Source organism: Equus caballus, chromosome 18 (assembly GCF_041296265.1).
Source record: "Equus caballus isolate H_3958 breed thoroughbred chromosome 18, TB-T2T, whole genome shotgun sequence".
NCBI lineage: Eukaryota > Metazoa > Chordata > Mammalia > Perissodactyla > Equidae > Equus > Equus caballus.
Window position 1 is genome coordinate 47,964,654 of NC_091701.1, and position 17,488 is coordinate 47,982,141.

Genomic DNA, 17,488 nt, shown 5'->3' on the forward strand with positions numbered 1-17,488 from the left:
GAGCAAATACCAGTATCATGAGGCATAATTTTTTTTTTTCGTGAGGAAGATTGTCCCTGAGCTAACATCTATGCGAATCTTCCTCTATTTTGTATATAGGCTGCCACCACAGCATGGCTTGATGAGCAGTATATAGGTCCACACCGGGGATCTGAACTCATGAACCTTGGGCCGCTGAAGTGGAGCATGGAAACTTAACTACTACACCACTGGGCCAGCCCTGGGATGATTTTTTTTTTTTATTACTGTTGCATATATCATTGCAAAACCCAAGTATATCAGATAAACAATTATCTGAATAAAGTCTATATTAAATTCTGAAATCATATTGAAATATATCATTTTAGGAGCCTTGCATGATTTTTCAATTCCATGTTTTTTTGCTGTATGGTACCTGGCTGAGTCACTTGGAATACCCAATATCTGCCTAATAGGTGCTCTGTTTGTGGTTATCTGGTAATTCCTAGAAGTTTGGGGAAGGAATTTATTGTTGCAATTTTGAATGATGGAATGTCAAGCCTCCTCTTATTTCTTGTGATAATAGAGGATGATGTAATCATAAATATGTCCATCAATGATAATAGTGAAATCTTACACAGCTGATTCAGTTCATAAAAGCATGAAATGTGGACACTAATACAGTTTTCTGGTATTTTTCTTGTTCTGGAAAGATGCTACCATTTTGGCATACTGTCTCAGGATGCAGTAAGTTATGAGGAAGCTTCTACTACCCGTGTGTCGGCTCCTTTGTCTGGTGGGCACATTCTAGAACAGTGTCTTTCCCAAGTTGCCAAGTTGTATAAAAGCTCTCAGTTTTGTACACATCTTTTCCTGACTTATCATTAAGCCATACTGCCATGCTCTCTCTAAAATAGCTAAAATCTCTTCTAGCTATTGCCAGCGTTTCTTATGTCCTTCTCTCTCAGAGTAATACATCCACAAGGATAGTTGTTTTTCCCTTTGTTAAATCTTTTGAGCATTTTCTTTCTACTTCCTTTGCCACTGCTTAGGCTAAGACCCTTGTAACCTACTACTCAGTTTATCAAGAGCCCATTAACAGGATTTTCTGCTCAGTCTATTACAACATTCCATGCAAGTTGTTCCCTACATCACGGTCCTTCAGTTGTCTCCCAGTGCCTGTACCACATTTACTGTCTGCCTGCCCAGTCTAATTCTAACTTATTTTTCCATCTTTATTGTTCATAATGTCGTTACACGAACCATCGATTCCCAGTAAATTGGTTCACTAGAACATGCCATGCAGAGTCTAGACTGTCACCATGCTTTTGGTTATTCAATACCTCTTTCTAAAATATCTTAATTCTTCCCATCCTTCATGGCTAACCTCAAGCCTTATCTCCTCCATAAAGTCTTTCTAAATCCATCATTGCTGGCCTAACAAAAGCTGCATTCATAATAGGCTTTAAATAAAATAATGTGGGAGACTAACTGAATTTATAACATAGAAAGTGGTCAATACATTTGAGTTTCCTTACCTCCGCACTTTTCATTATATGTCTCAGGATGATGATGCATTTCTAGTTTAACCTTGTAGGTGACTATCTCAAGGACTTTTGAAGACTCTTAGAGCCCTACACGTAATGTGCGAATTACAGTTAGTCTAAAAGTGGAAACTGGATTGATTAAAATTGCATTACCTGGGTGAGGATGTGAGGGCTGAGTGGACTCAGTGCTCTCATGGAGTGTGGTGATTCTAACTCATAAAGTTGAATTTAATGAGTAACTATCAAACACATACCTGTGTATTGTACTTAACAACTTTATAGGGTCAATAAATACAGAACATTATCTAGGAGTATCAGTCTTTTGCCTTCAAGCAATCTGAGCTATACATGACATTTAAACATAATGTCATTGTATATACTCTCCTAGATTTATTGTTGAGTACTAGTCTACTACCATTTATCTTTCATGAAAAAATATTTATTGAAACTAGTCCCTGTCCTTGTTTTTTATATTTCTGAAATTCAGAATACCTTTTCTTTATAATTATTCTTTTGTCTATTGTGTTTTTTTATACCAAATATGTTTCTCAACCACTAAGTTTAAAATGTATGCAATTAGTTTGAACCTTTGTATTAAATCCCAGATATCAATGATGGATATTTTTAATGTAATAAAACGGAGAAAAATGAACATTCACAGCCTCCCTTTTCTTCAAATAGGATGATTCCCGTAAATATACTGAGACATGCAGTTGGGGTGGTAAGGGTGGTGTTTTGTTTTCAGTGCGGAAGAAAGAGATCACAACCTAGCACCGAGGATGATTCATACAGTGCAGTGTTTCCAAGAGCTCCACGGTCATGTTTATAGCAACTGAGTGTATCAAGGTTCTCAAGGAAAATGAGAAACTAAGCACAACTGGTGGAGTGTGAAGCCCAAGATTGGTTAAATCTCCTCCGGCCGGCAAGAGAGTTACTACCCCAGACTCTCTCCCCGGCTCACTGCGGGGATTGTTCTCGATTTGGTGGTAAGGTCGATACCTCATTTATAATATATTATGAGCAGTGGTGTTTGAAATGGAGATATTTGTGCACATGTCTCAGTACTTGTTGTTTCTTTGCTTTTATACTGACTACACCAACTAATGAAAGTGAAATACAGCCTCAATGCACACATATGTCCTTGGCCAAAATTTGCAGACTGAAGGATAGATGAGGATGTAGACTAGAGTGTTATATTTGATTTTTTAAAAGTATTGTTGTCTTGAAACTGTAGCATAAGGTGCACTATTTTTCATAATAGATAAAAATGTATTAATATAATTGTGCTAAATTATGTCTCTTGCTTCTATCATTCTAATTTTAAATTTCTGTGTCTGCAACACTGTGACTAGATAGTGATATATAAACAAACATTGCATACTATCGGGAGTTTTGTATTTAAAGAAAGCTAGTTGTGAATCTTTTTGTAAAGTGAAATTTTGGTAATCTAAAAAATATCATTTTATTAAACATATTCAGAATTTCAGACTTTTCTGAGAGATTTGCTTAAACCTTGGCTCTAAGATAATCACTAAAGGTTGGCTTTAATAAAATTTATGTAGTCATATATATATGCGTATATATTTATTTATTATTAAATATATATGCTTAACAGCATATTGCTAATTTCCAAATAATAATTTATATGAATCAAGCATCATTAGGGCAGCATTTCAGTTCACTGATAGTCACATGAGACATAACTCTCAAATAGATTCGTAATTTACATGTAAGTAAGGAAACCATAAAAATATCAAACAAAAAAATAGATACACCATTAACCTTATGTTTAATATAACTGTTGCAAATAAGTTCCACAGTTTAAGTTCTGTGCATGTAAACATATGTATGACTGTAAACATATACCTGAGAATATATGCATACAGTTACTTTTCTAGAACTTTGCCTTGCAGACAAGTTATATAAAAAGTGTACATAAATATATACCATATCATATTTAATATCATTTTAAAAATTTCAATATTTATCTTGAGATGTCTTTGTATTTTCCAAGTTTCTTCAATGAACTTGCATTTCTTTTATAATAAAAACAATTTTTTTAAGGAGGATAGATGCAGAATGTTTAATTCACATTTCAAATCCAGAAGAAAATTTTGTGGTTAAGAAAACCCATTAAATTAACTTTTAAAAATATTTTTCTTTTGGAAATTCACTTCAGTATTGTTCTCATTATTATTTTTAAAATGCCAAAATATAATAGTGCTTTTATTTATCTTAGCTTCACTCTAAAATAGAACATTTGGTGTATTTAGTCACATTTGGATGCAATGTAGTTGTTATCAGGTAGTTTGTTAAAAAGGAATTTTCTTCCTTTTTTTTAATCTCTGCCACTACAATTTTGTGTCAAAAAGCCAATCAATTCTGTCAGGGACCAGGATGGTGCTTAAGAAATTGAAAACATTTCTGCTGGCAGCTTTGCTATTCATTTCTGACACTCTGCTGGTACAATATTGAGCACTTTAATTTATTGAAGTTGCTATTCGGAAAATACAAGCTATACGTTCTCCTACATGGAACCTATTTCAACATTTCTTTACACCTGTTTGGACACAGTTCATAGCTTTGTAATAAAACATTGCACATTAATCCTTTTTAAAGTGCAATATTAATGATAGGTAAAACTATTAACTATTTTGAATCCAAGATTCACTTTTAACATTTGCATAAATCATGCGATACCAAACTAAGAAGATTTTGCATGTGTGAAAAACTGAACTTTTGTTTGATTTGGTTTTGTTACGTTTTCAAAATTTGGATATTTTGAATAGGATTTAAAATGTAGATGCCTGCTTTTAAAAAGCCCACTTTACTTATTTGATATCAAAATTACGATCTACTTCTTTTTGCAAGGGATGAGGCAAAACCTATAGATATGCTAATCACTGGGATGAATGCTAAGAATGAGAAGGAAGATGGTCAGAAATTGAATCTGAGCCATTACTGTAGAAAGAGCCAAGGTCAAGGCAGGGGAACCAAGATAAGTCCATAAAGCTAGAGACAGAAGCATGTGGTAAGAGCAAGTACAACTTAAAAAAGGAGTGAAGGGGGCCAGTCCAGTGGTGTAGTGGTTAAGCTCGGGCTCTGCTTTGGCAGCCCGGGTGACCTTGGGCACAGACCTATGCACTCCTCTTCAAACCATGCTGTGGTGGCATCCGGCATACAAAATAGAGGAAGATTGGCACAGATGTTAGCTCAGGGACAATTTTCCTCAAGCAAAAAGAGGAAGATTGGTAAGGGATGTTAGCTCAGGGCCAATCTTTCTCTCCAAAATAAACAAATAAATAAAAATAAAATAAAAAAGGAGTAGGGGAAGAAGACTTCTGAGCGATTTTAATGAATGGCATTGAAGTTTAGGACTTACCTTTATGGCTATTCATTAGATATATATGGCAGATTAAGCTGGCATAAGGGCAAATCTTCAGGCATATTCTACTTGGTGGATTCTGGTTTGTTTTGTTGGAGACAGTATAAACAAACATTTTTTTCACTACAGTTTTCTAATTATGAATAAAGCTAAGAAAATCTATCCAATTTTGTAGAGCATGTTGGTGAATTTCTTTTCAGTACTAACTTGATTATTTTGTAAAAGGCTCAATTTGAAATTATAAAATCTTATACTCATTGCATCAGACATTAACAATCCTTTATTTTGATGTGATATCTGAATCATTAACACTGTATACCATTATGTGACAGGATTTTATTAAATTTTACCTATACAGGTTGCTGATTCCAACTAAATTGGACACTACAATTGTTATTCACTATGTAAGATAAAAACGAATTGTTTTAGAAACAATAATTTAATTGTAATCCATAATTTACATGCAAAGATCTGTTAAAAATATCACCCTTGTAAATGAAATAAAGTAGCTCAAAAATTTCTATTGTCGTTGCCATTAGTGTCATCTTTAAATGCAAACTGGGTATACATAGATTTTAGAGTATGTGAAGGCAAAAACTCAATGTGCTGAATCCAAAAATACAAATTACTATTTTGTACCCATAGTTAATCTCCTCTGTCGTTACCCACAACTGTAGTGATTCTGAAATTTTAGGGTGCAGACTTACAGGTACATACAAATGTCCATTCCTGACACAGTATGCCTTCTACATACATGTTGTTACATACATGCTGGTGCAAGACATCCACAGACGACATTTTGAGAACATCACAGTACAGACAACAGTCTACAATTAAACTGTGGGTCATGAACAGTGTCTCCTGGTGGCTGACAAGAGGAAGAATTTAACCTAAGTTTGAACACATAGCACGTTTTCTTTTTGCCCATTCAGAATGCCATTTGCACACTTCCAAGAGTGTGGCTAAATCCATCTTAAAAACACTTTTATTGCTTTGTACACTTTTGTCCTTCATCTTTTTCTACTGGTTTGCCTCGTTAAATCAGGAAAACATCACATTCTAATTTCACTGGTAAGAAAAGAAGCAACCCTTACCACAACTGAAAGCATAAGTAGTTTTAGTATTAAAATTTTATTAGGAAAAAATACAGCCTTACATTTTGAAATGAATTAAGGTATAATAATCAAGTACTGCTGTAAAGAAGCACTCAAAATTCTCTTTCAATTTTCCATGAAAGTTTCTAGCTACCTCCTCCACATGTATCTGCTTTTCTTATAATTATAGGTAATAGAAAATGAGTTAAAACATCCAATGATTCATATTTAATTCATAAAATGTTTTTTATTTAAGCCCAAATCAACTGGAATAGTAGAAGGTTATATATGAGGAAATGTATTGGGAAGTGTACAACATTGATTTTTACATACTTTAATGTGCAGAATTTGTAATTTAGGAACTGTTTTATTTTGCCAGATACAAATAGTTATGTAGTAAGCAACTATTTTGCTATTAATGGTGGTGAGGAATATTTAAAGCTTCTTTGTTTGATTAATGATATGAGCAGAGAACATCGTTGCTAATCAAGGGAACTTGAGTTTGCTTGCTGTCATTCTAGATACAGACTAAGTTTTTTGAGAAAATCTGTTTATTAGAAATGATCTACGTCAGTGGTTCCCAAAATGTGGTCCCCAGACCAGCAGCATCAACTTCATCTTGGAACTTCTTAGAAATGCAAGTTCCTGGGCCTCACTTCAGACCTACTGAATCAGGAACTGCAGGCGAGGTGTAATGATTCCGATGCATATTTAAGACTGAGAACCACTGATCTCCGTAAATGGAGATGTCACTTATGATGGGGAGTGTATGACCAGTTGTACCATAAGAAAGCAAGAAAATTCTCAATGAATCATCTCTCCTAAATGATACAGGGAAAATTCTTCATTAAGGAAAAAATCAAGGATCCAGCAGAAACCGGCAAGGCACAGGAGTGTGGAAACCACATGACGCAAATGGAACAGAGATTAAAGTCAGGTGTTAATCAGTCTTGGCGGTTGCCATGCTTCCGTACACACAGCCGATTGTGATCCATGAACAAAATCCAAAAGGACAAATAGAAAGAAAAAAATCTCTGCTTTCCTTTGTCAGAGTGTCTTACTGCTTAGCATTCTTGGTGACTATTCATCTGTTTCCTTCTTGTCAACATGCTGACAACCAGCACCAATCAACACTTATTCTTGTTTCCTTGTTTTTCTCCCTCCTTTGTTTTTCATTCTAAAACCTTCTTTGTCCCAAATCAGAGTTTTAGATTCTAAGAAAATTACCTGTCACTGTAGCAGAGATTTTTAAAAAATAAATATATATTCCACAATTCAAAGCTTCTAATATATTGTAAATCCTCCAAATAAACTATTATTTTTCCACTTTTGACTTTAAAAAGTCCTTAGACATTGCATGACTGGCGAAGATACAGTGATACATAAGAATATGAATAAAATGCAATTAGTGCCATGAAATGTGTCTATATTTTGCCCTTTTTCTATGCCTGCCTTTCTTTTCTTTTCTCACTTTCTTCATTTCTGCCTACCTACACACATTTACTTCTTGTGACTCTAGGATGTTATCTTTCATTTTCACTTCATTATCTCATATCCTTTGTTCCCTTCTTTTCCAACCTTCTGTTTTAAAATGAAATTTTTTTCCCCAAATGTCAAGTATTCTTGCACAAAATTGGGATTCTCTTGCCTGATATGCATTAGAAAATGCCCAATTATTACAGCATCAGCTTTTGGGAAAAGAAATCAACTTTATTCTGTGAGATCAATCTTCAGGGAGACAGAGGGCATGCACCCTCAGATCTGTCTCCTCCATTCAGGATTTGGGGTGAAATTTAAGTGGTTAGGGAGAATGCGCTGCCACGGGGAAAAGCTGGTGGGACAGGTTTTGATTGGTGGGCTTCAAGCGTTTATGGTGAGGTTTAAACATTTATGATGAGGTTTTAAACATTTATGGTGAGTTTCTAAACATTTATGGTAATGTGGGGGAGGAATTTTAACGCCATATCTTCCTGAATGATTGACCCCTCAGTTCTGATAAGAGTCCAACTTCCAAATGATGGTCATCCTGATCCTTTGGTTCCATGGGGAGGAGAATCTTTAGTTCCATGGTCATTTCAGGTCAAGATTTCTTCTTCTGTGCATGCTCTGGCTACATGACTTTGCAAATTTTCTGAAGACAATTTCTTAATCACTCTGTTGATAAGAGATGGGGTCTGTTTGAACTGGCTCTAAATGTGCCTGTGGTTACACAAGTCTAAGATTCTTTTTTGATTCATTGTCTCATTTACTCATCCACACATTCATTTCTTATTTCTTCATGTTCATTCATTTGTGTCCCTGTTCTTTCATCCACATCCTCTTGTCTCTCCCTGCTGTGCTCTAGCCTCCTCTTTCTGCTGGGCCTTCCCTAATTATCTTTTCATCTTACCCTTCTGAGCGCCTTCTATATCTTAACTTTTTTCTCTTTTTTTTACTTTCTTTTCCTTTTCACTCTTTTTCAATAAAATAGTTAATGCTCTGAGCAAAACGCATATGGTATGCAAAGTTCTAAATGTATATTCATCATAGCAAGATGAATAAGGCATAATTCTCACCCACAAAGAAGGCAATCTTGACAATGACTTTTGACTCATGCCTCTAAAGTGTATCTTTTCCATTGTCAGCTGGACCCTCAATATTTGATGATAATGATTTTACTCATTCTTAAAACAGTTTCTCATTTGCCTCGTTTTCTTTTCTCTCCTTGAGCCCTGTCTCAGTGTTCTCTACTGTTAAAAGGTGGCCTTACCTCCAGAGTCCCCCAAAATAGATGCCATTGGTCATATATTTTATCAATTTTTCTACTCCTTCCCCTCTCTCTCCTCAAGCCCAACACTTCACCAGGTAAACCTTCCAATATATGTCAAGTTGGATACATTCCTACTCCATTTTCTATTATTTCAGGGAGTGGCCCACTTTATTTCCTGGGTCAAACTTGTTTTGGTATGTCCAGTGCCTGGTTCACAAGAAGAATTTAATAAGTGTTTGTGGACCCACATTAAAGTATATTTTCCCCAAACTGTACTCTCCATACCATTTCCTCCCATCCTCTATGTCCCACGTGCTTATCCTTGCCAAGTTGCAGTTTACTTGACTCTTATTTTCCTTAGTTTTTGAGGGCAGGATTTCCATCTCTGACTCCCAACATCTTAGTATCTAGTACATAGCAGAAGTTCTCAAAAACAGTTTTGCTAAATGAAAGAATAAATATTGAGTGAATACACCATTTTTCCTGCTATAAAAACTGAAGGCATATCTACCTAACTCCACTTCTGGCACTCCTACCATTCTTTACATTTTTACCTGGGTGACTGGGAGTGATGCTGAGCTATAGTTTGTGTAGGCTAAAGACTGGAATCCATTTATAGCTAAGTGTTCTCTTACTGTCTTCATACACACACATACAGTTGGACAGCAGTTGTATTTATATTTTGTGTAAGTATTGATATCAGCTCATCTCTTCATTTTCTTTTCTTTGTCCTTTCCAGTTTTCATACCGTGTACATTGCTAGAATAAGTGGAATCAAAATATGTGTGTGACCCTCCTAAAATCCACTGTTGTTTCTGGGAGCATTGGGTATTATTTTGATGAACAATGTAGATGGCCTTAAAGTATTTTTTAAGAATGCCTCATAGGTGGTGGAAAATTTTCCCTGGAACTTCAAATGTCTGAAATGTAACAATAATAACAAAAAAATGTGAGCTATAGGAATTTGCTTTTCTGATGAGCATTTCACTGTTTCTGATTTTTTATTTTAGCTCAATAACAGACTCCAAAACAGTTTTGGGATCTCTTGACTACAGATAGTTCCTGGGCTTCAGAGAATGAATTACAGTTCAGGAGTTAGAACCAGAGACTTGTATCTAGGATCTTTGCCCACTTCCCTTCCTAGATTAGGAGCTGCAGTCTAAGAACAGTCTTGGAGTGGGAAGAGATCAGAAAGAATTATGTTCTTCCTGCCCTTTCTGTTTGGAGCATTTGGTAAAGCTGCCTGGAAACCTGGCTTCAAAACTAGGCAAAAGATTTCAGTTATGTTTCATTTATTCTCACTAAAATATGAAGAGCTTATTTTACTGTGAAAAGATCAGAGACACTGGCTTTTGCATATCTGTTCTTGTTGTTATGGTCGCTGCTGCTGTAATAATGATGTTTCTCCTAATCACCCCTGGTTTACTAGATGCTAAACAGAAGATATAAGAATATCATATCTCTCAGGGAGCTCATATTCATAATATGAGATAAAAACATACACACACACATAAAATGCCTTTTGCTGAAATCTCAGAGAGAAAAAAATCTGCCTTGTCTTTGCTGTTTTTGAATCTCTTGTTTCTTTTATTTCTTCTCAGTGGGAGTATAAAAACAGATTGCCCAGAAATCTCTAAACCATAAAGATGAAGGCATACCTACTAATATGGCACACAAAAGAAATCAGGGTGATAATAGTGACAATAATTATCAACTACCATTTAGTGAATGACTTTGTAGTGCCTCTAACAACATGTACTTACACAAAACAGCAAGACAGAGATAGTTATCCCTAATTTATATAGCTCAAACTGAATCTCAGAATGATGAAGGGACTGGCCGAAGGCTACACATATGTAAGATTCCTGTGTATCTTTTGTCTAGCAATTTGGAAAACATCAGAAGAAAGCAGAATTGCTTGCAGAGAACAATATTGGGAAATGTCTTATCAAAGACGCATTGTAAAGTTCGAGAAAAATTTTTGAGAGACTAATAATTTTGAAACACTATAATTCCTTCTCTAAAATGAAAATTGGCTCACTCTGTGTACAAGTATAGCAACATCTTATTTATGAAGTGTTCAAGTGCTGGCAGTGGTGGCTCACCAACTTGAGATCACATACAAAATCAAGTATACTGATGCGAAAATTTAAGTCACCTCTTTGGCTCCAAAACTTTACTTTTATACAGGTGACAATAGATAAGAAATTAGAATTGGGAGTTAAAGGTAATATGCTAACAGTGAGTAGATTCAGATGTATAGAGTAGTTTTGAAAGCACTGTAATGTGTTTTATGTCACTCAATTATGTACAAAAATGTACAACAATCCTATGGGATAGTCAGGATTTATACATGCAGAAATGGAGAATATGAATAGCTAAGCAACCAGACTATAAATGGTGGACCTGGAACAAGAATCTAGATCTTCTGATGTCTACCGTGGGCTCTTCAAAAAATATATGACCATGAGTCATTAAGAAAAGATCAAGTACAGTGTTTTGGTTGTCTGTTATCCCAAAACATAGTGGCTTAGAAAAACAGCAATCGTTTATTTGCTCCTATGTCTGTAACTTGGGCATGACTCTAGGGGCTAGCTCATCTCTGCTCCATGGGAGGTCAGCTGGCTCGGCTCAACTGGGACTGGAGGATGCACTTATAAGGTATCTTACTTATATGCCTGGCAAGTTGTTTTTGGCTGTTTACTGGAAGCTCACCAGGGGCTGCCAGCCAGGGATTTCAGACCTCCTCACTGTGGGTTCTCCGTGAAGCTCAGGGTAATTGGACTTCCTATAGAGTATCTGGCTTACTCAAGAGCCTCAAAGCGAAAGCTGACAGGCCTTCTGAATTCTTAGGTGTAGAACTGATACAGTATCATGTTCGCCACATTCTACTGGTTAAACTCGGTTACAGGGCTGGTACAGTCTCAAAGGGAAGAGACTACACAAGTGCATAAATAAATGTAGGTGTGGTCCTTTGGGGACCACTGATATAACTGACTATTACATCACATAGAGTTTAGAATATTCTGATTAAGAAGGTTAGGGACATAGCATACATTTTTTGAAAGATTTCCAATGTCAGATATTTACAAAACTAAATTTTAGTTAATAGGATATAACCTTTACTTCCTCCAATGAGCCAGGTAAAAGAATCCACTATAATTTGAAAAGGATTCTAAAATATTATGTCTTAATTATTATTTTTCCCTATTATCAATTTGGTAATCTGACTTCAAGTAGATCTTTTCAGTGGGGCTGTGATGGATTACCCATGGCTTAGTTTTGGATCTTCTTTGGGAGAGTGTCCAATATTTTCCAGCATTCTGTGCTAGATATAGAGCCAGGAGAATAGCCTCTTAGTCATATTACTGTGTTGCTTTGGAGAAATCACTTGTATTTCATCGAGGACACATTTTAGAGAATAAGCTAATAAAATATCTTAGAGATGTAGGTTTATGTGTTATGTATTTGGCTCTATTCAGCAAGAGGAAACTGCAATTCTATTAAGGATTGAAAAATCAACTATTGTCACCAACTTTATATCTGGCAAAGGCAATGAGGTTCTTTCCAGTTAAACATATAGACTGGCTATAGACTGGCCCTGAAGGAGTTTGACCAAGAATTTGAACATTTATTTGCCAACCAAATAAAAAACCACCCTGCTCTCCCCTGAGTAAGACTAGCGTTTTTCGTGGGATATTCATCAAATGCTATGTCTCCCTTGCTAACATTCCCTTACACTATTCTAGTCATTCTTTAAATCATAAATAAGAATCTCTGGAGTGTTGCAAGGCATAGCAAATCAAATATAACAGGACTTCAAAAGCAAGAATTTTCCCATTTATTCTTCTACCAATCTTGTGAGCAGGAAAAAGAATTTTCTGTCAGTTAACACTAAACTGGAGCGCTTTGCTGTGAATGCTCCTTCTCTTAGCAGCCAGGCTGAACAGCAAGAGGACCCAATGGCTATAAGGAACACTTTTCTCCAAGAATGAGAAAAGTACGACACCTTCATCTCAAGTAATCTATAGACCAGAAAATGTGATGATTCTGGAAGCAGTTAAATAGGAGCCTGGAAAAAACTAATCTGAGAGAAAACTGTCTTCTGAAGTGTATGACCAGTGTGCTCAAGTTCACACAAGTTTCATCTTTGGGTGCCTTGAAGTTTTGTCCCAATTTTTTTCTTTTATGGCTTTGCTTAACAGTATAAGAGATGTGTAGTTTAAGTCCAGAAGCTATTAAGAAAAATTAAATTCTATCGAGTCATTATTGGTGCTGAAACGTAAATCCTGAGGGTTCTATTTAAATTTCAGAAGCCTTGAATCTGACAGTCTCACCCCGTGATTTCCATGTGCCTTCTCCCTATTCCCTTTACCCGGGTCCCTAGATGGCAGGAGTAGCTAAGGCTGTTATGCTCACATCATGGTCATACACAAGCTATGTAAGTAAAATAAAATTCTCAGCCAGCATTTGCTGTACAAGGTTCAGACAACCCTCGTTTTCCAGTTCTGTGAGGGTCTGGCGCTTCTGTTGCTCCTATTTGAGTAGTTTGCAGAGAGCATCACGTTCACGTGAAACACCTGATTAGGAAGTGTTAATTAAGACTTTATATGATTTACAATTAAGTCTCTAAACTTAACCTTGTGTATGTCCAAATAAATGTTATCCTTACTGTCTTGCCTTGATAGGCCTGCTCTGAATCCATGCTCCTTTGAATCTTAAAAACCCTGCCTCTCCTCTGCCACAATGCAAAATGCTGCAGTATTTTCATATGGCCATTACTTATTACTTCTCCCTCCCCTGTCAGTATTCTTAAGAGAGTAAATGGGATGTAGAGCAGCCAGTTTAAAATGAAGAAGCTCAACAATAAATCAATTATTTACAAGGAATTCACTTGACTTTTTTATCACAAAATTTACTTTTTCAACCCGAAGTAATAAGATATTATTGTATTGGATAGATACAACTCATATCTTCTGTGTGTGTGTGTCTGTGTATGTGTGTGTCCTCGGCGCCTTTCAACAGGAGAAAGACCGGTCTATTTTTGAATGAGCCTAGCTTTGCACACAGCAGGGCCTCTGGGTGCTGGTATGTCCATAACAGAATATACTATCTCCACAATCAGAATAGTGGGAAAGAGTGAGGAGTGGGATATTCTATGACTTTGAACCACAGTGTGGAGAAATCAAATCACAAGTTGCTAAGTGTTTGTAATATCTTATATTTACTCATTGTGTTACAGATGGAAGAGGTTTTAGCAGGAAAGGGTTGTAGCATAGGCATTTTATTTTGAATGATAATAAACAAGATTAGAGTTTGAAGTACTGCATGGAGTAAGCTAGGGATTGGAAAATCTTTGACATCAACTCACAACCACATCAACTGAGCTGTGAAATAGTTGAGTAAAAATATATACCTCACAAAGGTAGTGATAGTAATACTCAATTTTGTTTTAACCATCCAAGCATAGATTGGAGTACATTAGTAGAGGAAATGAGGCTGGGGGATCTTGTAGATCTGGAACAGGATTGCTTTTAGTTTCAATGCTGTATGTGCAGCAGCCAACAAGAAAAGGACTATGTGATATTAAGTATAGTAGTGATTGTGATTAAATAAAAATCAATTTTTAGAGAGTATCTTAGCAGGATCATATTGGACCAAGGAGCAAAGTGAAATTCAGCATCGTGCAGATAAAAATATTATCCTTCATGGAAGTTTTTAAAATCTATTTATTTATTTTTAGAAGGTGCTAAAGAATTTTTTTATTGCACTAGTTCAATTAACAAAATAAACCAGAAGACTTAGTTCCATTACTGAGACTTGGTAATCCTCTATGGGTTTTTATTTGTTTGTTTTTTGGTTTTTTTTTAAATAATGGAAGCAGTGATGGTTGAAATTAACTGTAATTAAATGCAAAGCAGGTTAGTGTTAGTTTTTTTTAAGCCAAAGTTTCTATTACTGTACAAATGTTAGTGCATTCCCATTGCTTGTATTATGAGATTTTAATATAGTTTACAATGATTATGTGAACACCTCATTACTGTATATACATAGGAGTTTAGTTTCGATTCCAGTCTCTTAAAAGACCAAAATCGTATCCATTTAACTGCTGAGCCTGTGCACATGATAGTTCATTTTGTTAAGCATATTTCTTGCGGAAATATATTATACCTAATGGCAATGTCTGCAGGGACTGAATGACAGAACCAAGAATTCCTATAATGCTTTCATTCAACAAACATTAACTAAACGCATACTCTGTACCAGCCCAGTGCTAGGCCCTGTGGGAAGAAAGTGAAGACGATACAGCCAGCCCTCCAGTAGAGCATACACACACTCAGGCTGTGTTTTGGTGCATTTAAGATGGGAAGTTTAATCTAACGGAGGAATTATAGAGTTAAAGGATGGCTACTTCTGGTAGAAGGACATTGAGGTGGGGTAAGGGAGTGGAAAACATAGGTAGATATAATGGATAATATTCTAATTATTTGGGTTGGGGATTTTATCTCCATGGCATTATTTTTTAAAATAAAAGAAAATACCTAATTGGTCAATTGCATGAAACAATAATGAAATTGTATCATCAACCCTGAATTACACAATTTCAATTTTATGCACCAAATATTGTCACTAGGAAGTGGGGCAGCAGAGATGTAGTAGAGATGGAAGGAAACAGAAAGCATAGCAATCAATGGAAAGGGTTATTGCAAAATTTCTACTATGAGTCAAGAACGTCCAAACTAATTCACTTGTCTCGTCCTTCTCATTTGCATTCATGAGAATATTCACTCTATGTGGGCGGGGTTTTGTTGTATATTTTTGTTCACTACTGTATCTTTGGTGCCTCACACATAGTATTTACTCAAAAATATTTTTGAATGTTGACATAGTATGTCATAAATTTTTTAATCTTTATAAGTCAAGCATCTTTAATTTTTTTCAAAATTTAATAAATATGTTCCTCTACTAATGTTTCTAAAAAGGCAAGACTTAGATCTTAAAGATCTTGTTTGGCTTTTAATAGCAATGCAATTAAGTAGATAATACTGACTCTCCCCTCCCTATATATGTTGATAAAGTCCACAATTGCCTAAGATGTTCTTGTGAAGTACTTTAGAAACTCTCAAAAATAGATTTAATTAAGATTATTGGCAAGCTAAATTTATTCAAACTTTAGGCAAAGCATTTAATACTTTATCTGAAGAATGTAATAGCATAACTTGGAGTTAAGAGGCTATCATAGCTGTGTGAATTCTTAGAGATTATCTAATCCAATCCCTTCATTTCAAAAATTAGGAAACTGAAAAGAAGGGTAGAAATTATGAATTGCCAAATTACATGTATTCTTAAGAGGAGAAATAAATTAATGCTTTTCATAAGTTCTTATGGCTTAATTCTGAAGCTCTAATAAGAGAAGAAATATTTAAACAATATTTATGCTATATCAATTCTAAAATTTCCAATCAGAGATGAAATTTTTGGAAAACTAAAGACTTTAATACATTTGGTAACATAAAATAGATTTGATCATCTAACTTTTAAATATAAAGATTTTGCAATAATTTTTTCAAAATTGGTAGTCTACTATAAAAAGAGTTAAAAGATATGATTAAAATTATAAAGTAAAGTTTGAAAAATATTGAATGGAACTTTATCTATTAAAGAAGCTAATTTTATAATAAAAAATATTCCCACAGAGTCTGGATAGTTTTATTGGTTAATTCTCTTTGCATTTAAAGAAGAAGTAATACCAGTTTTACACAAACTCTTTCATTCTTTTATGAGGACAGCATAAGTTTCATAACAAAACATGAATAAGTCATTAAAAGAAAGGAAAATTATAAACCAATATCCCTCATGAACATAGATGGAAAAACTCTTAACAAAATGTTAGCAAATTGAATCCAGCAATGCATAAAAAGGTAAAACATCATGACCAAGTGGTATTTATCCCAGAAATGAAAAGCTAATTTAACATTCAAAAATAACTTGCTATAGTTTGCTATAATTTACAGAATAAAAGAGAAAAAAATATATAATCATTTCAATAAATGCAGAAAAAGCATTTGACCAAATTCAATACCCCGTTATGGTTAAAAAAAAGAAAACCTGTCAGAAAACAGAGACTAGATAGAAGTGTCCTCAATCTTTTGAAGGGAATCTATGAAAAACCTGAAACTAATATCATAGTAAATGGTGAAATATTAAACGATTTCTCTAAGACTGGGGACAAAGCAAAGGAGTTCATTCTTACTACTTCTACCTTTTGTGGCAACTCAAGCCAGTAAAATAAGGGAAGGAATAAAAGGCCTACAGATTGGAAACAAAGAAGGAGCAAAAACATGATGGTTTATTTAGAATGTCTTAAAGAGTCTAAAGAATAACTTCTAAAATTAATGCATGAATTTAGTAGGATCAGTTTAACCAGTAAATATACAAAAATCAATTATATTTCTATATATCAAAAGCAATTAGAAAATGAAATTTTAAAAAGTCACATACAATAATATCAAAGCAGAGGCATTCTTAAAAACAATTTAACAAAACGCATGAAAGGCCTATAAACTAGAAACTATAAAACATTGCTGAAAGGAATTATGAACTACCTAAATAAATGAAGAGTTGTATCATATCCATGGATTAGAAGACTCAATATTGTTAAGATGTCAATTCTCCCCAAATTATTTCACAGATTCAACACAATCCCAATTATAATCTCAGCAGACTTGTTGTAAAAATGTATGTCTAAAATTTA

General features: G+C 34.8%; 1 long non-coding RNA gene across 2 annotated transcripts in view; it reads left to right on the forward strand.

Moving 5' to 3' along the window:
- The first annotated feature begins 2,354 nt into the window (after positions 1-2,354).
- The window catches only part of LOC111768850 (uncharacterized), a 69,947-nt gene continuing 54,813 nt past the window's right edge, over positions 2,355-17,488 (forward strand). For both annotated transcript variants that reach the window (XR_011428251.1, XR_011428252.1), the window contains exon 1: positions 2,355-2,491. This is a non-coding gene — a long non-coding RNA (uncharacterized lncRNA). The remainder of the gene's footprint in view (positions 2,492-17,488) is intronic.